The sequence below is a fragment of the Sinocyclocheilus grahami genome, unplaced genomic scaffold (assembly GCF_001515645.1).
Source record: "Sinocyclocheilus grahami isolate Dianchi unplaced genomic scaffold, SAMN03320097.WGS_v1.1 scaffold1709.1, whole genome shotgun sequence".
Taxonomy (NCBI): domain Eukaryota; kingdom Metazoa; phylum Chordata; class Actinopteri; order Cypriniformes; family Cyprinidae; genus Sinocyclocheilus; species Sinocyclocheilus grahami.
In genome coordinates this window covers 102,299-124,942 of record NW_015506888.1, presented here as the reverse complement: position 1 = coordinate 124,942, position 22,644 = coordinate 102,299, and the positions used below count along the sequence as shown (strand labels likewise).

Below are 22,644 nucleotides of genomic sequence, written 5' to 3'. Positions count from 1 at the left end.
AGGCCATCTGACCAATCAGAGCAGAGCAGGCTCATGGAAAGGAGGGGTTTAGAGAGACTGAATCTTTGAACTGCTTCGAACGAATCGTTTGAGAATTGCTCGAAAATTAGGTGATATTAAATGCATATTTTGAGAAAACGAAAGCATTTTTTGACCTTGCATGCATGTAATCCTATTGTAGGAGACTCCCAAAACAATATTAGGAACCGTAAAAATGGCATAATAGGGGCACTTTAATGCTAAAGTGCCTCAAGGACAGATCACTAGATAATCGGGAATTTGATGAGTTTTAAAATGAGCATGTTATGCCAAAAAGGTTTTTTAAATAATTATTATTATTATTATTTTAATATGACCTATTTAAGCTACTGCCTCTGTAATTTGATTTTACACCAAATGAAGTCTCTAAATGGGAAACATAAACAAAAATATATATTTTCAGATCCATCAGATATAGAAGCTACAGTCGTGATGTCAAAACCCGTAAAAATACTTTGCCATGGGTGTTTTTATAATGTTTTTTTTTTGGTAAAGGTGAAGTGTATCATTTTGTTAGCATACCATACTTTTTCCTAATTCACTTAGAATGCAAAGTAAATCAAAGAGTGAAAAAACTGTGGTGCTATCAAGACACTGCTCTGTTTATGCAAACACCACGATCAGCCCAGCAACAACATCTGCTCAACCAATAGCACGAATTTGGGGCGAGACAGGAATTTGCTTTCTTGAAAACATTCATTATTTTTGTAATGCCATTTGGTGATGCTAATGGTGCAGAAATTATATGCTTTGACTTTAAGCAACAAGAGAAGGTACAATAATCATTTATGTTCAGGATTCATCCAACACAAGCGCTCATAAACCCTAAAATGCTTGAATGCAGCTGAGAGAACAAAACATTCAATGTCCCATATTTCCATCCCAGCAGGTAATTAAATGTAAGGATATGACAATAATCAGGTTGTAAAACACCTGTTTCTCCATAGAAATGGTGTCAATCTATAACTGGACTAATTTGATTCAGCTCATGAAATGTGTGTGATGGACGGAGGAATAAGACCTGCAGGTTTTAATGCAATTTTCCAGACCATCAACTTGTTCGCTCGGTGTTGTGGCCTTTGCGTGGAGCAGCTGCAGGCAGGAGGATGGGAGCTGACTCCGTTCCCACTGCTGACTCAGGATATGGAAGCCTACAGCACATCATCAGCCAGCTCCGGTTGAGAAAACGGAGATGGAAAGAAGATGAGACACAGTTTGATGGGTTAATGTGGCCCTGTGCACCATCCGGTTGCTCTTTCATTTTTGTCATCCAACGAACAAGGGCTGGGCCATCGGAAAACACACGAGAAAACAGTGCACAGAAAATGGTCACAATTTGCTTAAAGGCACAGTTCACCCAAAATTGAAAACTGGCATTATTTGTTCACCCTCAAGTCGTTCCAAACCCATCTGTGAAAAAAAAAAAAAAAAGAAACATACAGATTTAGAACATGAGTGTGAGTAAATGATGATGTAATTGAATGTATGGGTGAAATATCCCTTTAAAAGTCCTGCTTTCTTCTTACCATTTCTAACTAAATCTTGTCTCAGAAAGAAATTTGGGGTGTTACGCCATACTTTTCCACAATTGTTATATGTATATTATTCCTTTGTCTCTTTGCATTAGTATTGGTTTCTAATGTAATAGGCAGTTTAAAAAAGATGAATGTACTCTACTCTAAATTATTATATGTGGTGGTTGCCAAACCTTTGGACATGCAGTAAATATGGGCAGTGCACTGTAAAGCATTCATTAGAGTGGAACCTCTTACAGCACAAAAATACTGGACACAATCGATCACCTTAAATATGGCCCAAAAAAAGCCTGAGACTGAATAACCTGCATAAGGAATTCCTCTTATGTAAACATGACACAGCAGAACACAAAGCAAGGGCATTGTGCTGCTGCCATGGAAACCTCTTACGAAGCCTCTTTATTACCAAGTGAACACATAATGGGTTCTGGACATAACATCTGGTTATTTGGAGCCGGGCATATTGCTAGCATGCTCTTCACCCCCGCAGAGATTAACCTCAAATCACCATCACGACAAATAACAGCATCAAACAGACATCGTGTTCATGAAAAAAACCTGAGAAAATGTCTTTGCAGGCTGGATGACTATAGAAATTTAGTATACAAGTGAAGTGGCAGTTTGGAATTGTTGTTTGATGGGAATGAAACACTTTGACAGGAAAAACAAACAGACTTTTGAGAATAAATAAAAGAAAACAATAGCTTTTTCTAAAAACTAGTTAGCTGACCCAATGGTTACTAAAGTTACAAAAGATGGCTTCTGCATTTTAAGATCATGGAACATCAAAATGGACTGATTTGGAATGCCCTACTTAGGCAGCATCATGTAAAGTAAATGGGAGACTTGAAATGGAATTGATTTCAGTACAGGCATCATGTATGTATTTGGGTAAATCATTGAGGTAGAATTATTCTACATTATTTATACTTTTCAGTATTGAATGAATTCTAAGTATATTTAGAATTGGTAGTCACTTGTTTGCTCCATCTATTTATTTGTTTTGTCACTGAGCATATTGCAGTGCATTCTGGGATTGTATTGTATGGAAAATAGATGCAAAGCTGCCCTAGAATCCAGCTAAAACGAGTTATCTGACGAAGTTTTGGAATAGAGCAAATGCTTTATTTTCTTAGGCCAGATATGCAATTATCCAAATGTTCCAGACCAAAGGAAAGCATTTAGAAAGGGCTGACAGTCACTAAATCTGAATGAATTAATAAAGATCATTTATTTTCTGCATTCTGTTCTTGTACTCTTGTGAAAAAGAACAAGGTACTTCATTATATAAAAGTATCCTCTCGAGAATCCAACACATCCAACTCCATTATCGATTATTTACCTGTGACATCCAGTAATTCAATGAAAAATGTTCTTTGTCCACATTATTCAGGGAGTACTTCTATTAGAAAAATACATCTTAAGCAACACAGAATATAATTTTTCCCACCAAATTTTAAATGAAGTCGTCTTGATCCTCTGCAGAGGTATTCCTGTACGAGGTTTGTAAGTGAGCTGTGGGATGTTGTACTACCTCACAGCCCTCTCCCCATCTGTCATGTCAATACTAAATAGAGATGACCGTTTCAGAGCTATGACTTGAAGAGTTGAGGATGCATTAACAAAAAAGCCCACAGGTAAGCTAATTCATGACTTTTTATTTGTCATGCTCACCTTTTTTTCCCCATGAAAACATTCAGACCTCAGAATACAGTACATGAGCCATTTTTGGCAGCCTGGCTTCCATCATGAAAATACATCCACATTTAAGCAATATCACAAGCAAGAGCACTGTTATACTAAGCCTTGATATGGCGCCCATTGTGGGGTTATCACAGCCATGCTGATATTCAAAACAACAGCATGATTGCAAAAGTGATATTTTTACAGTGAACCGGAGATTTATCAGAGATTTAAAAGTTAGTTGTGCATCATTTTGGGCAATGAAAATAGTTCCAAAAGAAGTCAAAGCATCAAGCAACAATATCAAACAACCTGTATGTACCGCTCACATACTCTGGTCTGGAACATTGAAAGCTCAGCCAATCAAATTCGAGGACCAGAACTAGCTTTTGTAAAAATGGATTTGAGACAATATGGAAAAAAAAGAATGCAAACACTCTTGCTCATTGTTCCATTTAACTTTACTTGATTCCATTTCCTTTCTGGTGGAAAGTAAAAGGCAGCTAAACAAGAGCTTGAAAATGCCAACACCTTGAGCACAATGTATGATCTATTTCACTTTAATTCAAGAAATAAGTGGGGGTGGGGGGGGGGGGGGGGGGGGGTGTTGGATGGAGAAATGGAATCAATCACGCAGAGAATTCGGTGGCAGCGAGGACATTGGGCCTGTCAGAATATTCCAGCTTCTGTGTGTGTGATCTATCCGCAGTGACGTAGTGACTGTGGAGTGGAGACCGGAATGGGAAATTGGATGGATAGAAACATTGAGAGCTGTCCTGCCATATGGCTGTTTTGGAAAATAAGGTTGTTTTTCCCCCTCGTTTTTTTTTATAGATGAAATCATTTGACATGGCACAATTCTGGAGGGCAGCGACCGAGAGGGAGAAGAGATGGCGACTGAAAGTCGACAGATATGGAACAGCAAAAAGAACATTGGCACAGACGCATGGGGTTTGTTATGGAGCTTCTTGTAAAGCAGTATCACAGCAGTTAGGATTCTGGACATGTTACTGAACCTTATTGTCCTTAAAGTGCTGAGCAAAACAGGAGGAAGAAACAAGCAGTGGCTAACACATTTTGATAACGGCTGCGCAAGAAACTTTTAAATTTGCATTTTTATTGCCATTGCTTATTGATGTTTTTAAAATCAGACAGGGCGTGAGGAGGGGAATGCCTTCAAAGCCGGGAGGAGCCTGATGAATATGGAATTTGCTGTGCTCATGTTATTCATTAAGTTTGAAATGTTTTTTTGAAATGTGGCGGCCACCATCTTCCATCTGTGGGAAATCATCTTTCAGCTCTTGGCAATTTCCATCAGTGGGTCCCTAACAGGGCACCTTGGCCAGCCCACCCCCTCCTCACCTCCACCGCCCTGCAGCCATCCCCAGGTTCCATCTTCCTGCAGAGGTGTGAGTCAGCCAGCCCTCTTCGCAGACTGCAGCTGTTCCACTGCATCCTCGCTTCCCGAGAGACCTCGGTCGCCATTCCAGGCCAGCTGAGCTCACGCTATTACCTCCACAGGCACTTTGTCTACTCACATAACTAACACGCTTCTCTCACTCTCACACACAATCTCGCATTACCAAACACCTAATGAAAGAGGCAGGAGAATTGAAGATCTGTTCGAAATGCCTGGTTCCCGAGCACTCGCAAAACAGTTCAGCTGTATTAAGCCACCATTCACACTGACAGCCATGAAATCACTGGAGGCCGTTGAGTCTCGTTGTTGGTTGTTGGTGGGCTGTTGACTGCTAGTAGGCATTCATATTTGACTGCTGAATATTAAATATTTCTTAAGATTTTTATGTCATACCCTTTCAAAATCCTAAAATTCTATTTCCAGGATGTAGTCAAAATTGTAGTTGTTTTACACCATTTGTATATATTATTTACTCAAAAGTCACAAATCCCCTTAAAATTCTATCACTGGAGGTCCGTGAGTGTTTTTGTTGTTGGCTGCTAGTAGGCGTTTCTACTCAACTACAGAAACTTAAATAATTCAAGTTACAGATTTGAAAAATCTGTAGATGTCTCAGATGTAGATGTCTCAGATGTCTGGACCCCACTGTAGTATATATATTCAATGACAATTGATAAGATTGCAAAAGTGCACTAGTTTACCCAACTGCCACAGAATATTCACTTAAAAACACTAACATACAAACAAAAAACTGGCAGAATCTTAAAGGGGTCATATGATGTTGCTTAAAAAGAACATTATTTTGTGTATTTGGTGAAATAAAATGTGTTTATGTGGTTTAAGGTTAAAAAAAAACATTATTTTCCACATACTGTACATTATTGTTTCTCCTCTATGCCCCGCCTTTCTGAAAAATGCGTTGATTTTTACAAAGCTCATCGGTCTGAAAGGCGAGGTATACTGTGATTGGCCAGCTATCCAGTGCGTTGTGACTGGCCGAATACCTCAAGCGTGTGACGGAAATGTTACGCCCCTTACCATACTGTGATGCCGTGTCCCGGCCGGAGCGACAAGACAAAAACATTAAAACCCATTACAAACGAGGCATTTGTTGAATCCAGTGGGAACTTAATTACAGATTATAATGACTTATACTGTCTTTTTACACGTTGCGTTGCATCGTGCAAACATAAAACCATGTCTGCATTTGTGCTCTTTTGGAAGGCCAAACAAAGTAGTTTCGCTTTCACAACGAAACACACAGCACCTTCACGACATGCCGGCAGCAACAATACTACAGCGAGAATAAAAGTTACGCCTCCTTTCTTTACATGAACATTTGGGCGGTGTTATGCTAATCTTCCCACATCGTGACGTAGACATGTGGGGGCGTGTTAGAACGAGCCGTTTTAGGTAGGCGTGGTTGACTCTTAACTTTTATAAAGAATATCTCTTTGGATTTGAGACTTTAGTCTTTGCAACTTTACAGATCTTCTTTATGCACCAAGAGCTTGTAACACTTCGAAGAGAAAGGAAAAATTTAAATCGCATCATATGACCCCTTTAATGAGCTCTTCTTTGTGATATGTGTTTTATTGTTTAGCTATTACTTAACTGATAAATCTAAAATCTAAATCTAAACATTTCTTGTTTTTTTATGCCATTAACTTTTTAAAAACCTAAAACTTTGTTCATTTCCAGGATGAAACGGAATTTACTTCAAATTTGCAGTTATTTTACACCCTTTTTAGAAAATATTTACTCAAAAGTCACAAAACCCCTTGAAAATTATTTCACTGGAGGTCAGTGGGTCTTTTTGTTGTTGGCTCCTAGTAGGCATTTATACTCGACTACTGAATCTTAAATAATTCTACTTCATGTAAGATTTTCAGCATGATTTCAGATGTGTGGATCCCATATATTTTTTAATGACAGTAGATAAGATGTACAAAATCACACTGGTTCTGTGTCACACAATATTCAATTAAAAAACACTGAGACAAACAAAAATCGCAGAATCATATATAGTTCTTCTTTGATTTATGTCACCTCACATTGTTTTAAAATCTGATCATTTCCATGATTAAATGAAAAATATGTTTTTTCTGCTGTATCAATCTCTAAAACAGTGGATTATCTCAGCTTCACCCGAGCCTTTTTATTTATTTATTTATTTATTTATTATGTATGTATGTATTTATTTTTATAAATGCAAATATCAAAAATTGTGACTGAAGAACAGGCAGCACTATAAAATGTTTATTCTAAATAGTTAGGATAGAGGTAATTTTGTGTTAACTTCACATCAATTACAGTAAACTAAATTTCTCATCTCATTTTATTGCTCAGTGAAGAAGGGCAATTTATCTTGATGAGATAAGATATCTTTATGAGAGATCAGTTAAGCTTGTGTGACAGGCTCTTTAAAGTCTGTAAATAATTATTTTGAGTCTTCCTCAAAAGCGCTAGTTTGTAAAACTATTTTCTACTGAAATAGTAATGGGACTCAAAGATAATGAGGACTCCATATCAGATGACAACACCTAATCAATCTTGACTCCTTTGACTTCCTTTAAATCCTTAGAGCAGTTGCAGCAATCATTCAAAGTCCTTAGTTAAAATTCTCTAAATAAATGTTGGATTTAGTTGATTATTTTAGCCATAAAATATCTCACCATAATCTGTAAGCAACTAGTATTGTTTGTATGTAATTCCAAACCCATTGGACATTCATTCACCTTAAGAACACAAATTAAATTATTTTTAATATTCTATCATCACTCTTGTCAATCCATTAAAAGTGTATGTAGTAGTAATAAGGTTTTTTTTAATGGAATTGTGGGATTTGATGGTTAGGTCAAAATAGAACTGCACAACTAGGGATATATTTATATAGTAGTGGTCAACTGATAGGCCTTTGAATTTTTCAATACTGGATGCCAATATGATATCTAGGGAACAGAATTATAGAGAAACAGTTTATAGAGAGGAACAGTTACAAAGCTGATAATTCAATAATATAAAATGTTACTTATTTTATACAATAATTATTTTACTGGAATATCATGCCTGCTATTTATTTATTTAAAGGGGCACCAAGTTATCCAGGACTGCTATTCAAACAAACAAATAAAGTAAATAAATAAATAAAGTAAGTAAGTAGGTTTTTGACACTCCTGTAAAATAAAGTGTAAAATAAAATCAGACTTTATGATATTAGACTTGATTGTAGAATTAGACTAGTAGAAACAAAAAAAAAACTATTTTTAAATGAGCTCTAAAAAGTGAGCTTTAAAAAGTATGATATTTCTGGCCTTGTTGATATATGGGCCTATCATTTGTATATAGTACAATATAGATTAAAAAAAGTATCAGCACAGAGACAGCAGAAATCTCTCTCACTGACTTTTTGTCAAAGTAAATGTTTTACAAATTCAGCATTGCTGAGGATGAGCTATGAGCTATCTAATGGTAGTGCTCTTTTTTGACAAATGCATGAGACAAAATCCTTTCAAGGTATAAAGACAAGCTATGATGATGTGCCAAACAAGATGAAAGAGCTGGCCTTTAATGCCACTAGATGGCACTTTCCACACTTCACACAAACTGTCCTTTTTCTCACACCTCTTTATCTCATATCATCACTGAGATCACTGTAGGCATTATACAGACACTACTACTGCATCTCATGCGTAAGAGAGAGTACTCAATGCTTGAGATGCCAAAAAGCATTCCGTCTTCTAATCCATATCCACAAAATGCAGCCTGCGAATCCATTTAGCTAAAAACCTGTAGTGCTGCACCAAACCCTTTCAAGAGCATATAAGAAAGCATGCTACATGAATCAATGATATTTGGACAAAGCATGCTTCCGCAGAGTGTAACATGAGTTTGATGTGGATGCTGAGAGCTGGTTCAGTTATAAAGCAATTATGTTTCTAAGGGATTCTGCATAAATAAAATTCACCTTTTCAACTATTTAGACTTACTGGAACATCTTAAAGGGAAAAAAATTGAAAATTCTGTCATCATTTATTCACCCTTATGTCATTCCAAACCTGATGGGAAACTGGACTTTCATTCACCTTCAGAACACAAATGAAAATATTTTAAATATGTTTTATGTCAATAATTCAGTTATTATATCTGTCAGCATTAAAATTTTATACTTAGATTTTTGGGGGGATCAAACTGTAACACCGTGTCCCAACCAGATGTGACGTGACGCGATAAAAGGTATCTTTTCCATATAGTTTTTGTCCTGACCACTCGTGACAGCGACACGGGATTCTATTTTCGAAACGGTTTCTATTTTGGGCGATGTCGCAACAGTGATAATCTCAGGTAATGATTATGTGCTAATGTTAAAAATGTCTAATGTTTGAATATTATTTTGCGTGACATTTATAACCATACTGAAAGCAACAATAAATATTTTACCTCAGATCTTGAAAATAAATTAAAGCAAAATTGTGGTAGGCTACGTTAAATTTGGGAACTCAATGTGAACCAACCTGTGCATTCCAAAACAAAGATGCTATCAGTCACTCACTCAAAACTGTTCAAGGATAATGTCTCTAGGTTACGTATGTAACCATGGTTCCCCAAGGGAATGAGACGCTGCGTCGAGAATCGATTTGGCAACACCCCTGTGTGACCGCGTTCTGAAGCACGTGTAAAATCAGTCCAATGGAGCAGCGAGACGTCATGAGCGGGATGACGTGAGCACCAGGAAGTATAAAAGCGCATCCGGTAGAGCGCAAGTTAGCTTCGATGAAGTAGCGCCTGGAGGGATGCAGGGAGTATGGCAAAGAGACGCAGCGGCTCGTTCCCTCGGGGAACCATGGTTACATACTTAACCTAGAGACATTCCCCTTCAGGAACTCGAGCTGCGTCGAGAATCGCTTTGGGAACGAGAATACCCACTGCGCCATACCACCAAGTCCCTGCTTGTGTGTGTATCAGATGAGCACATCACGAAGAGAGAACTTCGGAACCTGGGGTAGATGCCAGGTCTAGGTTATAGAAGCGGACAAAAGTGTGCGGAGAGGACCAGCACGCCGCAGCACAAATGTCCCGCAAGGCCACACCCAAGTTGAAAGCCTTGGAGGCCGCCATACTCCTGGTCGAGTGTGCTCTGACCCCCATAGGTGACGGGAGGCCAGAGGACTCGTAGTCTAGTGAGATGGCCTCGACCACCCATCTACTCATAGTCTGCTTAGTCGCCAGAGATCCTTTCTTTGGCAGACCAAAGCAAACAAACAGCTGATCTGCCTTACGCCACGGGGCAGCTCTGTGTGCGTAAGCGTCCAGTGCTCTAACTGGACAGAGCAGATTAAGCCTTTCTTGGCCTACTTCCTGGAACGGAGAAGGACAGAATGCCTGAAGTACTATGGGCCCTGGCGAAGAAGTGGGTACCTTAGGGACATACCCGACCCTCGGGTAAAGGAATGCCCTAACCATGCCTGGAGCAAATTCCAGGCATGAAACAGAAAGTGCCTGCAGATCCCTGATCCTTTTAAGTGAGGAAATAGCCAGGAGAAAGATAGTCTTGAGAGTGAGAAACTTGACTGAAACTTTTTCTATGGGTTCAAAGGGTGCATTGCATAAGCCCTCCAGAACCACAGCCAGGTCCCATGAGGGCATCTTAGTGCACTGTACCGGCCTCAGCCTCAGGATGCCACGGAGGAAACGAGTTACAAGTGGGTGTCTTCCCAATGACTGACCACCCCGAAGGGCGTGGTAAGCAGCTAAGGCCGCCACGTATACCTTCAGGAGGATAAAAAGGAGGAGTGACGACAGTGAAAGACGAGAGAGGACCAGGCCTGGATTTTATTTGGTGTTTTGGTTTTGTTTGTGCGCGACAGTCGTCCGTGAGGGGCTGTCGCGCTATTTTGTGTTTATTTTATTATTAAAGTTTTATTTAAATATTAAAAAAAAAAATAATAATAAATTAATTAATTAATTAATTCTGGTTCCGGTTCCCAGACACACTGCCGCTCGGCCCTCCACCAGCTGGGTAAGCTCTTCCGCGATGCCTGGCGGGGGCACTGGATAGCCCTCAGTGGACGGCACGACCCTCCTCCGCCGCCCAGTGGACGGTGACGGCTCCTCCGCCATCCCAGGCGGCCGGCAGCGAGTTCGTCCGCCCCCAGCAACTCACTCCAGCCCACCGCCTCGAGCGTCCATGGCGGCAGACTGCTCCGCCATGCTCGATGGCACCACGGACTCACCCCAGCGGCAAGGGATCTCTGGCAGCGTGCCCCTCCTTCCTCCCGGGTTTTGGCACCAATGTAACAAAGGTTCAGGAGGGTGGAAGGAAGGAGGCGGGAACCGGCGAACATTTAAACAAACTTTAATAATAAAATAAACACAAAATAGCGCGACAGCCCCTCGCGGACGACTGCTGCGCACAAACGAAACCAAAACACAAAATAAAATCCAGCCCTGGTCCTCTCTCGTCTTTCCCTGTCGTCACTCCTCCTTTGTATCCTTCCGGAGCTCCTCCGTGAGACTCGAGACCGGTGAGTGGCGCAGGTGTCGCGCATTAGCAATTACTCCACCGGCCTCGCTCCGTTTCCACGGCTCTCGGCTCTCGGCCCCGCCCCTCTCGTCACACTTCCACTTGAAGGCGTACTGTTTCCTAGTGGTGGGAGCTCTGGACTGGAGTATAGTCTCAACAACCTCAGTTGAGAGACCAGATGCTAGGAGCTGTGCCCCCTCAGGGGCCATGCCCACAACTTTCATAACTCCGGGCGGGGTGAAGAATGGTGCCCCCCGCCTGAGAGAGGAGGTCCCTCTTGATTGGAATCTCCAGCGGAGAGCCGTCGAGGAGGGACACCAGGTCCGAGAACCATACTCGGGCCGGCCAGAATGGGGCTACTAGCAACAGACGGACCCCATCTCGGCGTACACTCTCCAGAACTCCCGGGAGCAGAACGATTGGGGGAAAAGCATACAGACGAAGCCTCGGCCACGTCTGTACCATGGCATCCAGCCCAAAGTGGAGCTGGATGCATGAGGGAGAACCAGAGTGGGCAGTGTGTCATTTCCTTCCGCCTGGCCAAAATCCCTCCAGAGGAGCTTCACCACCTCGGGGTGGAGTCTCCATCCCCCGGGCCTCTGCCCCTGTCTCGACAGGATGTCTGCCCCCTGATTGAGATACCCAGGGACTCATGACCACCCCCCAGCCCATGAGAGAGGCATCTGTCGTTAGAGTTACACGACGACAAGGAGCCCCTAACATCGGGCCTTGAACTAGGAACCAACGTTTCTTCCACATGTCCAAGGCACGTAAGCATCGCCGCGTGACCTTGATCATGCGAAGCGGATTCCCCCTCGGGGAAAATCCATTGGTCCTGAGCCACCACTGCAAGGGTCTCATGTACAGCAGGCCAAAAGGTATCACGTTGGAGGCCGCTGCCATCAAACCCAACAGCCTCTGAAACTGTTTGACAGTGAGTGACTGGCCTTCTCTTACTCTCTTGACTGTCGTGAGGATTGACTCGATACGAGCAGGAGACAAACATGCCTGCATCGTGGTAGAATCCCACACCACGCCTAAATAAGTGGTTATCTGTATTGGAGAAAGAACACTCTTCTTGGCGTTTAGTCTTAACCTCAGCTCTCTCATATGGGCGAGGACGACATCTCGATGCCGAGCCGCCATCTGCTCCGATCGAGCTAGTATCAACCAATCGTCGATGTAATTGAGTATGCAGATGCCCTGGAGTCGCAAAGGAGCCAGAGCCGCATCCACACACTTCGTGAAAGTGGGAGCGACGAGGGAGGAAACGTTGGAACGCAGCCGCTTGCTTCTTCGCCTCCTGAAACCTATCGACGACAGTGTTGACTGCATCACCGAAAAGGCCGTAGGGCGAGAGCGGGGTGTCTAGGAGGAAGAATCTGTCCTTATCTTGCATTTCAGACAGATCCAACCACAGATGCCGTTCCGTGGCCACCATAGCTGCCATTGAACGGCCGATAGCTCTGGCCATTTCTTTGGTGGCCCGGAGGGACAAATCTGTGGCCAGACGCAGTTCGTCTACTACGTCAGATTCCTCCTCGTCCCTGAGCAGGTCAGCCTGGTATGCTTGTAACACTGCCATGGTGTGCAAACATGCACCAGCCTGACCTGCCGTCGTATAAACTTTCCCAACCAGACTCGATGTCAGCCTAACGGGCCTGGTGGGAAGCTTTGGGGCCTTCAGGGACGATGCTGAGATGGGGAGAGATAGCTCGCAAGCGTCTGCTCCACCACTGGCATCGCCCCATATCCCTCATCATTCAGCCCCACAATGTTGGAATAATTTGAGACTGTGGGGCTGTAAATACGGGATGAGTACGATTTCTTCCATGATCTTGACACCACAGCATGGAGATCGGGGAAAAACAGAAGGCCCCGTCGTGAAGGCTGTGATCTGGATTTCAGAAAACGCTCGTCTAATTTACTTTTAGGATGAGCGTCCTTTTTCTCGGCTGGCCAAGTGATATTTAATTTGGCTACATCACGAGTCACAACCTCCACGAGCTCCTCATATGCGAGGGACTGTGGTGGCGAGTCCACAATCTTCTCTGTCTCGACACTCATCACATCCACCTCCTCGGAGGAAGATAGATGAAGTGCCTGGCTCTCTCTCCGGGGGGAAGAAACCGCTTCCAATCCCTGAGAGGGAGCCGTGGATCGAGCAGGTGAGGACCAAGAAAAGGACGAGCCCATCTCGGATCCCTCCGCTAAATCCACCTGCGATCCCCACGACAACAGTCTACGCTTTGCCTCGGCAACAGCGGGACCGCAGCCTGGCCGGTCTCATCAAACACAGCTAAGCGAGAGTGGAGCATAAGCAGCGAGAGTAACTCGCAGTCATGACAATCAACCCCCTCGAGAGCTGACCGTGCATGCTCCACTCCTAAACAAACAACAGACAGATCGTGTGTATCCCCTGCTGCCAGATACCGTGGGCAGGGAGGAACACAACGTCTGTAATGCCGTTCGCTCGCCATAGACCATGACATTTTCTTTTCTTTTGAATGCTTGTGGACTGACAGACAACAGTAAATAAGACTGGCACGTACACAGAGCGCTACTGAAGAGCAGAAGCTAACTTGCGCTCTACCAAATGTGCTTTTATACTTCCTGGTGCTCACGTCATCCCGCTCATGACGTCTCGCTGCTCCATTGGACTGATTTTACACGTGCTTCAGAACGCGGTCACGCAGGGGCATTCCCAAAGCGATTCTCGACGCAGCTCGAGTTCCTGAAGGGGAGCTGTTTATCTCCTGGTAAAATTTGCATTCCAGATGCTAAATATTAAATAAATATCATGTTAAAGTAAGTAGCCCAATTCCACGGGAAAACTGCGGACTTGTCAACACTGCAGTACATCATAAATAGAACGAGGGATTTGTTTATTGTTGGAGATTTGTTGTGTCGCACCACGCCGCATCCAGTGTAGACATGGTGTCAGACTAATGTTGCTGTCTGATGCTGCATTTGAATTTTCATGCCACATTATTTTAATTTAGCACGAGCCAAAAAATGTTTTCTCATGGCCGGATGTGGCCCGTGGGCCGCCTATTGAGGAACCCTGTCATATATGAAGTGACATGTGGCCAAGTATGGTGACCCATACTTGGAATTAGTGCTCTGCATTAACCCATCCAAAGTGCACACACACAGTAGTGAACACACACACACCGTGAACACACACCCGGAGCAGTGGGCAGCCATTTTTACAGTGGCGCCCGGGGAGCAGTTGGGGGTTCGGTGCCTTGCTCAAGGGCACCTCAGTCGTGGTATTGAAGATATGGAAGCTGTGTCACACACTTGTCAACTTGGACATCAAACAAGTATGGTTGAGCTTCTGTTTACCATTTGTAATATTTGTAAGCTCTGTACTTACAGAATGTTCGTTGCTCAATGTTTATATGTGTATTAAATTTGTTCATTATATGAAGGAACAGTGTATCTTCAGAGGTAATAATAATAAAACACAATAGCCAATAAGATTATCAGATGGGTTTCTTTTACAATCTTTTTATTAAGTTTTTGAAGCTTAAATATGTTGACTACATAGACTTTCAATGAATGGAACAAATATTAAACATATATATTAAACATTCATTTACAGTATGTTCCACAGAAGAAAGAAAGTTATACAGGTTTGGAACAACATGAAAGTGAGTAAATAACATCATTTTCATTTTGGGGGAAATAGACTATGAAGAACTACACATATTAACATTAGGGTTAGGAGTAAGTTCAGGGTTAGTACCTAGTTATTACCCAGTTATCGTAATCACTGTAAGTACATAGCATGTGCATGTGAATCAGGACTGTAAAATAAAGTGCTACCGAATAAAAAAAAGTTGAAATTGAATGAATTTTGAATTGTGAAAAATGTCAGGTTTTGTCCATACAGTGAAAGTTAATGGGGTCCAAAACAAAATTGTATTTCATTATTTGTACAAAAACAAAATATATATATATTTTTTTTCTTTGTTCTGCAGACAAAAGAAATTCAAACAGGTTTGGAGCGACATCAAATTAAGCAAATGGCAGATTTTCCATTCTTGGGCGAACTGTCCCTTTAAGGCCAAGTTGAGTCAAGTATGTGTGCGAAAGAAGTTACCTGGCCCTTTAAGGATTACATAGGATTATGGTGTGAATGGCTTAAATCTGTCTACTTTGCCTCTTTGCCTCTAGTGTTTGTACTCAAGTCTCAGCATGCAAGCATTGACCAACAATACTGTCTATATTCAGGTGTGAACTTTGTAAAATCACCAATTAATAGATTAAATTGAGTTCATTTATATTGTAAGCCAAAGCAATGTCTTATTTACAGCTTTGTACCTAATTTACTAATAAAAAGCAATGGCAGATGGTCAGACATCCTTATTTAGAGGTGAGCAGCATGGAGATCGGGGAAAAACAGAAGGCCCCGTCGTGAAGGCTGTGATCTGGATTTCAGAAAACGCTCGTCTAATTTACTTTTAGGATGAGCGTCCTTTTTCTCGGCTGGCCAAGTGATATTTAATTTGGCTACATCACGAGTCACAACCTCCACGAGCTCCTCATATGCGAGGGACTGTGGTGGCGAGTCCACAATCTTCTCTGTCTCGACACTCATCACATCCACCTCCTCGGAGGAAGATAGATGAAGTGCCTGGCTCTCTCTCCGGGGGGAAGAAACCGCTTCCAATCCCTGAGAGGGAGCCGTGGATCGAGCAGGTGAGGACCAAGAAAAGGACGAGCCCATCTCGGATCCCTCCGCTAAATCCACCTGCGATCCCCACGACAACAGTCTACGCTTTGCCTCGGCAACAGCGGGACCGCAGCCTGGCCGGTCTCATCAAACACAGCTAAGCGAGAGTGGAGCATAAGCAGCGAGAGTAACTCGCAGTCATGACAATCAACCCCCTCGAGAGCTGACCGTGCATGCTCCACTCCTAAACAAACAACAGACAGATCGTGTGTATCCCCTGCTGCCAGATACCGTGGGCAGGGAGGAACACAACGTCTGTAATGCCGTTCGCTCGCCATAGACCATGACATTTTCTTTTCTTTTGAATGCTTGTGGACTGACAGACAACAGTAAATAAGACTGGCACGTACACAGAGCGCTACTGAAGAGCAGAAGCTAACTTGCGCTCTACCAAATGTGCTTTTATACTTCCTGGTGCTCACGTCATCCCGCTCATGACGTCTCGCTGCTCCATTGGACTGATTTTACACGTGCTTCAGAACGCGGTCACGCAGGGGCATTCCCAAAGCGATTCTCGACGCAGCTCGAGTTCCTGAAGGGGAGCTGTTTATCTCCTGGTAAAATTTGCATTCCAGATGCTAAATATTAAATAAATATCATGTTAAAGTAAGTAGCCCAATTCCACGGGAAAACTGCGGACTTGTCAACACTGCAGTACATCATAAATAGAACGAGGGATTTGTTTATTGTTGGAGATTTGTTGTGTCGCACCACGCCGCATCCAGTGTAGACATGGTGTCAGACTAATGTTGCTGTCTGATGCTGCATTTGAATTTTCATGCCACATTATTTTAATTTAGCACGAGCCAAAAAATGTTTTCTCATGGCCGGATGTGGCCCGTGGGCCGCCTATTGAGGAACCCTGTCATATATGAAGTGACATGTGGCCAAGTATGGTGACCCATACTTGGAATTAGTGCTCTGCATTAACCCATCCAAAGTGCACACACACAGTAGTGAACACACACACACCGTGAACACACACCCGGAGCAGTGGGCAGCCATTTTTACAGTGGCGCCCGGGGAGCAGTTGGGGGTTCGGTGCCTTGCTCAAGGGCACCTCAGTCGTGGTATTGAAGATATGGAAGCTGTGTCACACACTTGTCAACTTGGACATCAAACAAGTATGGTTGAGCTTCTGTTTACCATTTGTAATATTTGTAAGCTCTGTACTTACAGAATGTTCGTTGCTCAATGTTTATATGTGTATTAAATTTGTTCATTATATGAAGGAACAGTGTATCTTCAGAGGTAATAATAATAAAACACAATAGCCAATAAGATTATCAGATGGGTTTCTTTTACAATCTTTTTATTAAGTTTTTGAAGCTTAAATATGTTGACTACATAGACTTTCAATGAATGGAACAAATATTAAACATATATATTAAACATTCATTTACAGTATGTTCCACAGAAGAAAGAAAGTTATACAGGTTTGGAACAACATGAAAGTGAGTAAATAACATCATTTTCATTTTGGGGGAAATAGACTATGAAGAACTACACATATTAACATTAGGGTTAGGAGTAAGTTCAGGGTTAGTACCTAGTTATTACCCAGTTATCGTAATCACTGTAAGTACATAGCATGTGCATGTGAATCAGGACTGTAAAATAAAGTGCTACCGAATAAAAAAAAAGTTGAAATTGAATGAATTTTGAATTGTGAAAAATGTCAGGTTTTGTCCATACAGTGAAAGTTAATGGGGTCCAAAACAAAATTGTATTTCATTATTTGTACAAAAACAAAATATATATTTTTTTTTTTCTTTGTTCTGCAGACAAAAGAAATTCAAACAGGTTTGGAGCGACATCAAATTAAGCAAATGGCAGATTTTCCATTCTTGGGCGAACTGTCCCTTTAAGGCCAAGTTGAGTCAAGTATGTGTGCGAAAGAAGTTACCTGGCCCTTTAAGGATTACATAGGATTATGGTGTGAATGGCTTAAATCTGTCTACTTTGCCTCTTTGCCTCTAGTGTTTGTACTCAAGTCTCAGCATGCAAGCATTGACCAACAATACTGTCTATATTCAGGTGTGAACTTTGTAAAATCACCAATTAATAGATTAAATTGAGTTCATTTATATTGTAAGCCAAAGCAATGTCTTATTTACAGCTTTGTACCTAATTTACTAATAAAAAGCAATGGCAGATGGTCAGACATCCTTATTTAGAGGTGAGTGGCCTCAAGTTTAAACCGTTGTTGTGTTTACAGCCTAAGACAAGGTGTTCTCTTTAGATTTTAAACCACCTCATTGTCCCAAGATTACAGTGTGTATCAGCATACTTGCCTCAAAATGTACATCTATTTGCTATATGAAAGCTGAAGTTGAAGCAGATTCCTTCTTTCACTAAAATAGTATATTGTGTGTGTAGTACGGTAGGGCTAGCAAGATTTGAAGGAAACATCGAATTGTGATTTTTCTGATAAAAACAGTGATGGTGTTTTAAAATGTGATATTTTTTGTGATTATATATAAATATGACTATTAAAAAAATATTAAAATATTAAAATTCTGTTTAAAATATTTACTAAATAATAAACATTACTATTGCAATATTTCTATGTATAAATGAAAAAAAAGAGTATTTAAAAAATATATATATAATCATTTTATTGTAAAATTACAACAGTAGTGGCTGACTTAATTTCTTCATTTTCAAACTTTAAACCATCAAGCTTCTATTTTGGTGGAAAACAACAGGGGACCCTTAAAGCTTCTCTTTTGATGACAACAGCTGGTTTATAAGTGCTTCTCGTTACAAGTTTGAAAGGATGGTTGGCGTATGTTGCATTCCCAAATTAACATTATAGGTAGGGTGCGATTTGTATAGGGGGATGGGGGTCTATGTATCCCTGCCTCTGCTGATTTATTTTTTATCCCCGGTGGGAATTATGATCGCGCAATAATGACAAATGGATCGGCAGAGAAATGTCTTTATGAAAGCCATTAAGAAATTATGGTTATATTCTATTTAAAGAAATATGCATTAAATGTGTGAATACACAATGTGCGCACTTTTGGAGAATAAATGGAAGCAAACGCGATTAAATATGTTATTTGTCTCGTTATTATATTCAAAATATCATTAACTCCCGATTGATTTTGCATTCCTGGAAGAAATAAGAACTATAAGTGTCATTGTAACCAAGTATCATAAATAGTGGTGAAATATCGAAGTTATCTAATCTCAAGGTCAAATCAGAATATTTATTGTAAAAAATGTTCTGTAACAGCTGACAAAAATAATCGATATATTTATAGCTCCACTGTGATTTGTGATATATTTTCAAGGAAAAAATAAAAAAATAAAAATTTTTTTTTACTTTTTTCCTCTGGTTTGTTCACAAATCGCACCCTGATTATAGGCAACCCAAACTCACAGCACATGCAACGATGAGTTTGTGTAGAGCATCATTTAATGTGAACTGAGCTGCTCTGAAAAGAAGGGTGCTGCACTTCACTCATTTATTTATTTCATTAAAATCGTATGATTAGGCTATGTTATTATTCAAATTTTGAATAATCACCCAACTCTACATTAAGGTGATGTTTGTAATTTGTATGTTAAAATCACTGCTTAATTTACAGAGACAGTTGTAAGTAAGCCATCAGAACACTGATTCTCAGAAAAGTGTAAACACTATCATGCTTTTAAAACATTGCTCTGTCCAGCACAGCAACAGTGGCTCAACCACTCAGCATGGTAGTTGGGGCAGGGCTATTTGTTTGATCAACCAATAGCAAATGGGAGGTGTTTTCAGGAAAACTTGCTTGTAAACAATCATTCATTTTGCAATTGTGCTTGCTGTCGCTAGAGAAATTACGCATTCACCTTTAAACGCTTCTTTCATCTCAGCTTCCCTAAAAATCTTTGATTGCCTCAGCTGTCAGCACTCTTATTATAAGATTATATAACTCTCTGAAAGCAGTGGCTGCAATCTGAGCTTATTTCCCTTTCTGAAAGCTCTCTCCATTCCAATGAAATTACAATATAAATACAGTCAAATATACCTCGGATACTGGTACACATCTACTGACAAACAAGATGTAATATTAATGTTTATTTACAAATCTCACTTGACTGAAAATATTCAAATCCATGACCTCTTGCACTTAAAGGGTTAGTTCACCCAAAAATGAAAATTATGTAATTAATTACTCACCCTCATGTCATTCTAAACCCGTAAGACCTCCGTTCATCTTCGAAACACAAATTAAGATATTTTTTATGAATTCTGAGAGCTCTCTGACCCTACCATGGACAGCAATGTAATTACCACGATCAAGGTCCAGAAACGTAGCAAGGAGATCGGTAAAATAATCCATGTGACATCAGCAGTTCACAGTCTCCTCCGCGTCACTCAAGCGCCATTTTGGAGAGTATCCACTGAGCGCAAACAGCGTATTCTATTCTGTGTCAGCCACACCACACGGATACGTTGTTTTCATTCAAATCAAACGTAAACAACGTAGAAAACATATCCGTGTGACGCAGCTGACACAGAATAGCATACGCTGTTTGCCTTCAGTGGATACTCTCCAAAATGGCGCTAGGGTGGGGAGACAAATTGTTGAATAAAGTCGTTATTTTTGTTTTCTTTGAGTATAAAAAGTATTCTCGTAGCTTCATAAAATTATGGTTGAACCGCTGATGTCACATGGATTATTTTACCGATCTCCTTGCTACGTTTCTGGACCTTGATCGTGGTAATTACACTGCTGTCCATGGAGGGTCAGTGTCAGGGATAGTCCAGCCTCGTCAGGCCCAATCACCTCACACACCCGTTCACAATCACCGGAGTACTAATCAGCCGCACATGTCACCACCTCATCAACACTAGCTCAAATACTTAGTCACTGCATTCACACTTTGTCTGGTCTTGAGTTCACTACGCTACTCCTTACCTGACTCACGAACCCGGACTCCGACCTGAAACCTACCTGTCTCTGTGCCATCCTCTTCAGCCCGATCCTAGAAGGAACACGTCATCACGTGAGCTAGATCCCTTCCATTCAATAGACTGTTGCTCTACCCCGTTTGCTCTCCATTTCTTCTCTCAGCCCCTGTTCAATAAAGAACCCTGTTTACTTTACCTCTCCGTCCTTAGTCTCCTTCTGTACTGTGACAGAAGACCAGACCACCCCTAACACTCCATGGAGCCACAACCACAGAACCCCACTTCACTGGAGGATTTCATCCAAGCCTTCCGTACACCCGTTGTGTCTGCCTCCCACAGTCCCATGGCACGGCCCACTACCTCCTCCGGTGAGGCGGCGAATTGTGGTGGCTTCTTGTTACAATGTTCCCTATACTTCGAGATGCAGTCACAAGCCTTTCCCAATGACCACGCCAAAGTTGCCTTCATGATCTCTCATCTCGCTGGCCGCGCTCTTCACTGGGCCCAGTCCATGTGGGAGAGTAACAGTCAGGCCATTCGCACTCTATCTAATTTCACCTCACACTTCAAAGAGGTGTTTAGTCACGCCGCGGCTGAAATCTCCGTTCATGACCAGCTCTTCCACATCAGTCAAGGCAAGGCCTCCGTGAGCGAGTATGCCATCAAATTCCGCACTCTGGCGGTGACTAGTGGATGGAATGAGGTGGCCTTACTGACCACGTTCCGGCAAGGGCTGAATGCCGACATTCGCCTCCAAATGGTGATATTTGACAATACTGTGGGATTGGAGAATTTCATCCAAAAGGCTATCAAGATCTCCCATCATCTCCTGGCCTGTACCCAGGTTCAGCCACTCGCCTCACCGGGCTCTGGACATCCAGGCAGCCAGCAAACCCTCTCGCTCCTTGAAACTCGCTACTGGTGGCCCGCTATGGCGCGAGAAGTCAGGCGCTTTGTCCAAGGATGCTCAGTCTGTGCCATCACCAAATCTCCCCGTCACCTGCCACAAGGCAAACTGGTTCCACTTCCCATACCTCACCGGCCCTGGTCCCACATCTGAGTCGACTTCGTCACCGATCTCCCCGAGTCCAAATCACACACATTTATCCTCGTAGTTGTCGACCGATTCTCAAAAGGATGTAAACTTCTCCCCCTCAGAAAATTACCCACGGCCACGGAAACCGCAACACAGTTATTCCACCAAGTCTTTCGCAATTTCGGCATCCCGGAGGATATCGTCTCCGATCGTGGTCCCCAGTTCATCTCTCGGGTCTGGAGGGCCTTCTTCCATCTCCTCGGCGTATCAGTAAACCTCACCTTCGGATATCACCCACAGTCCAACGGCCAGACTGAGCGCAAGATCCAAGAGATCGTGAGATATCTCCGTAGCTATTGCCACAACAATGAGAACCGCTGGAGCCTTTACCTTCCCTGGGCCGAGTACGCACAAAACTCCCTTAGGCAGCAAACCACCGGCCTCACCCCGTTTCAGTGCGTACTCGGTTACCAAGCTCCCCTATTCCCATGGACTGGAGAACCATCAGACGTTCCAGCGGTGGATCACTGGTTCAGAGAGAGCGAGAGGGTCTGGGACTCAGTGCATGTCCATCTCCAGCAGGCAGTTCGGAGACACCAAGCTCAGGCCGATGTTCACCACCGCCCCACTCCCCGATACCAGCCAGGAGATAGGGTGTGGTTATCCACGTGGGACATTTGTCTCCGACTGCCTTGCCGCCAGCTGAGTCCCCGCTATATCGGACCATTCACCATCCGGAGGCAGATCAACGACGTCACATA

The 22,644-nt window shown here is 42.3% G+C and overlaps 1 protein-coding gene across 3 annotated transcripts in view; it reads right to left on the bottom strand.

Annotated features, from left to right (window-relative positions):
* LOC107572165 (protein ELFN1-like) overlaps positions 1 to 22,644 on the bottom strand; it is a 122,773-nt gene that overhangs the window by 30,729 nt on the left and 69,400 nt on the right. Inside the window, exon 1 of one of the 3 annotated variants that reach the window (XM_016258576.1) lies at positions 1,061 to 1,371. The exons of the other annotated variants lie outside the window; for them this stretch is intronic. The gene's annotated coding sequence lies outside the window, so the exon portion shown is untranslated. Of the gene's footprint in view, positions 1 to 1,060; positions 1,372 to 22,644 lie in introns of those variants that run through there. 3 annotated transcript variants of the gene reach the window in all.